We start from the raw sequence: 4,716 nt of genomic DNA, 5'->3' as shown, positions 1-4,716 counted from the left end.
ATATACAATATCTTTATGAATTTGTATTGCAAACGCACGCACGCATACAAATACAGACGCAAACGCATGCGCATATAAAGATACACATCAGAGAAGAATATAATGAACTAAGTGGAAAAGGAGCACACATGAGGACGGAAAGTGTCGCTGATGAGGTTACGGGTGTGTGACGAAAGATTTCCGGACGATGGACATGAGTTAAAATAAGAACCGTAATAAACGAGTGAAGAACTAATATGTGTAATACTAATAGAACTAATACTAGTACGTGTGTTTATTTGGCAAAAAAAAAAAAAAATGCCCGTCCCGAAATCCAACAACACACACACACACAGACAGACACACATATATTTGCACATAGATACGTACATACATACATGCATAGATATCTGTGAGCGCGCGCGTGTTATGGGACAGTGTTACTGCCACACCTTCAAACATTTCTAGACAACGTCTGGTTGATTGGCAAAGTTTCAACCTAACACGCTACAACTTCTGACTGACATACGCAATGTCTCTTCCCTTTGTCTCTGCTTGCGTGCTACTTGCGTACTACTTGCGTACTACTTGCGTACTACTTGCGTACTACTTGAACTCAAACCCACAGGCTGCATCTGCCATTTTCTCTCTCGTCACCCTTATTGCGTCTCATTTTCAAATCTCACGAAGCACTTTGCTCACTACTTCCTTCTAAGAACTTTAATCACCACTTCTATCTGTGTCCATATACAAACACCTACATCAAGATTAACAGTGTGTGATGATCTATAACGGCTATGGCCCCACCACTCTCTTTTTACATCTAAATAACCAAACGAATGGGAAAACTGAATCTTATTGTAGATTTTTGTATCATAAGACCCCTTTAATGCTTTGACAATTTTGATGTAGATATAAATCATTAGAGAGTCTGTCCACACTTATGAATTTATGTTTTCAACGATAAAAAAAACCCACAGAAATTGTTCTGTGTAAATGTTCAATAATAAAGGTGCAGTGTAGTTGTATGGTAAGAAGTTCCGGGTTCAGTCCCACTAAGTGACATGTCTTTTAATATAGACACAGACTAACTAAAGTCTCGTGAGTGGATTTGGTAGATGGAAATTAAAAGAAACTCGTTATGTACACATACATACATACATACATACATACATACATGCATGTATACATACATACATACATACATACATACATATAAACATGCCCTCTGGACACGAATGTGGTTAGAAAAATACAAGAGAAAGAGGACATCTATGGAACATTGTTAAGGAGTTTACAAACTCAGTACCCAAGGTACACTTTTAGCTTCGTATCCATTGTCAGTGGAGCAACAGGATACATGTCAACTCATCTGGAGCAAAGTATGGCTGAATTTGGAATCTTGGGGAGAGAATGTAAATCCTTAATTAATACGCTATAAATGATCGCGATATCTGGGACTACAAAAATCTGCAATATTCTTCATAAGATTTATAGGAGGACGGGTAAAACAAGATACTTTCCTTCAAGGTCCTACCACCAAGTAGGTGGCCGGTCAAAATTTACTCTAAATTAAAAAGAGAGAAAAAAAAGAATATACTCGCACACATACATACATACATGCATACATACACACACACACACACACACACACACACACACACACACACACACACACACACACACACACACACACACACACATATATATATATATATATATATATATATATATATATATGTGTGTGTGTGTGTGTGTGTATGTATGTATGTGTATGTGTTTGTCTCCCACCATCGCTTGACAAACAGTGTTGGTTTATTTATGCCGCCTCGGAAAAAAAAAAAGGAACAATGGAATAAGTATCAGGCCTAAAAGAAAGGTGCTGGGATCGAATTACTCGACTGAAGCTTTCAAGGTGGTGCTGCAGCATGGCCAAGATTCAGTGATTTGAAACACGTTAAAAATAATAATGTAAATTCCAGCCTCTTAAGAAGAATTCAAGCATGTATTTCCGACGTCTTCTCACAACACTGGAGTCGCATAACCTATAACGTTAGATACGTGACGTCAGTAACATGACTCAAAGAGTCTTACTACATCGAGTTTGACACTTCACTATATTACATACCAGTCGCTCCTAAAATACTATTGACCCGAGGCGGCATTCGGAAGCGAGAAATTTTTCGATCGTTATAAGAAAATTGCATTCTTTCCTTTGGGAATGCGTTTAATTTTGTCTCGTTGGGATTAATAAACATAGCTGGGATATTTGTGCAAAAGTAGTAACATGTTTTTAATTTATATTTTTTTTAGTTATTTCAGTCATTGGCCTGCGGCCATGCTGGAGCACCGTCCAGAAAGATTTAGTCAAATCGTCCCAGTACTTATTTTTAAAGTCTGGTACTTATTTTATCGGGCTCATTTGCCGAACCGCTATATTACAGAAACGTAAGCAAACCATCAAGCGATGGTGGGGGACAAGCACAACACCAACATAAAGACACATACACAATACACACATACATATATATGTATGTGTAAATGTCTGCCTATATATCTGTGCACATCTTTCAATGCCATGTATGCCATAAGGTCTGCAAATCTAACGGAGGCCTTAAAGCACATTTTAAGATTCACAAAGATCAGAACTTAACTGCAGCTCTAGTCCAAATCAGATATGAAATCTATGTGCTATCCCGCTTACAGATTGTATTTGTAATGTACGAGTCAGTTGGTTGATTCATATATCTGATAAAAGGGTCTTCACGGACTTTTTCAAAGTAGATCTTGGTCGAGATGTAGGGTCCAAATAAATTGAGATGAGTACTTACGTCTTCATAGGTAGCTTACTGGTGTTGTTGTGCTGTCGTCGTCAGTGGTGGCGGTGTTAGTTTCAGCCATAATCGTTTTAGCGAAATTCCATGTGATATAAGGTCAGTGGCGGTTCGTAGATAAAATTAGTGGGGATGCTGCTTCAGAAAAAAATTAGCCGTTGTTTTAATATTGTGTAAAAGGAAACAGACATATAAAAAGAAAATCTATACATAAACTTGATCGGTTCACGTTTTAACCACTGTCGAGTAGTGTGTTTAATTTGTTCACTGAACATCACCGCGAATTCCCCCTTGTTTTTCAAAAAATTCCCCCCAAATCACAAAATAAGGGGTGAGGAGGGATGTGCCCTATTTTTCAAATCCTGTCAGCAACACTGAAGCTGGAAGCAGGATAATAATCTAATTCTACACTTTATCACATTCATGAATAGAAACATGTTTTAAGCATAACACACGCGGATTCAAAAAGAAACACTACCTTTCACCAGAACATAAGGGTCGGCACTGCGTGAACGACAGTGCTCTCTCTCCCTAGCATGCAGCTTCCTATCTCAAACATGTGAGCATGCGCACAACAGACAAACACTGCGTCGCTAGAACTGTGAAGTTCACAATTCTAAATAAGGACTTTTGCATTTTTTTCATAAACTAGGGGATGGCTACTGACATTAAGCTTAAGGATTATATAATGTACAAGTATAAAGAAAGAATTAAAGAAAAAAAGGACTTTGAATGTTATCGATAATATCGAGTGGAAATAGGGGGTGTTGCAGTTCCGCAGTACCTATACACGAGCCGCCACTGTTATAAGGTATATTTCTAAAATCCGCTCAGAATAACGCTACGTTGGTAGGTAAAAGATGTTTCTCTTATAATGGGAGAAATAAACCAGTTAATGATTTAAGCTGTAGGAGTCAGTATAAATGTGAAGGCTCAAAAATATGTTTTAAACGGTCCTCTACGCCTGCACGTCTTATGCTGGCGACGCCCATGAATATATGTATGTATGTATGTATGTATGTATGTATGTATGTATGTATGTATGTATGTACGCATGTATGTATGTATTTATGTATGCATGTATATACACATGTGAGCAGTATAACTAAGTGCGTATGAGTGGATGTGTGTATCTGTGTTCTACTGTATGCCGTTGCGTAAAATGAAATATGTACTTTATACAATTGTAAATACATACCGATATCGCTTTTCTATTCAACTCCTACGCATGTAAGCATGTATGTATGTATGTATGTATGTATGTATGTATGTATGTATGTATGTACGTACGTGTGTGTGTGTGTATGTATGTATGTATGTATGTATGTATGTATATAACTTTTACTTGTTTCGATCATTGTACTGCGTCCATGCTGGGGCACCACCTTCAAGCGTTTAGCTGAGCAAATCGTCCCTAGTATTTATGTTTTTAAGCCTAGTATTTATTCTATCGGTTACGCTTGCCGAATCGCTAATTTACGGGACGTAAACAAACCAGCAACGGCTGTCTAGCGGCAGTGGTAGACACACACACACATGTATACGACGGGTTTCATTTTTCGTCTACCAAGACCAGTCACAAGGCTATTTGTTGAAGATTATTGTCCAACGTGCTACGCAGTGGTATTGAACCCGAAAGCCTGTGACTGAGAAAAAAACTTCTTACCATATACTGGCTTACTCTGTCTGTGTCTCTCTCTATATAATATACATACACACACACACTTACACACACACATATGTACATATACATCTAAATGTATGTATGTATATACATACATACATACATACATACATACATACATACATTTAAAGGGAATAATTATAAATTTTTCCCTTATATGATTTTCACACTGACTACTTGATAAATTCTTATAAAGATTTTATCCTATATCTAAAGTTT

Source organism: Octopus bimaculoides, chromosome 9 (genome assembly GCF_001194135.2).
Source record: "Octopus bimaculoides isolate UCB-OBI-ISO-001 chromosome 9, ASM119413v2, whole genome shotgun sequence".
NCBI classification, from domain to species: domain Eukaryota; kingdom Metazoa; phylum Mollusca; class Cephalopoda; order Octopoda; family Octopodidae; genus Octopus; species Octopus bimaculoides.
This window is presented reverse-complemented; position numbering follows the sequence as displayed.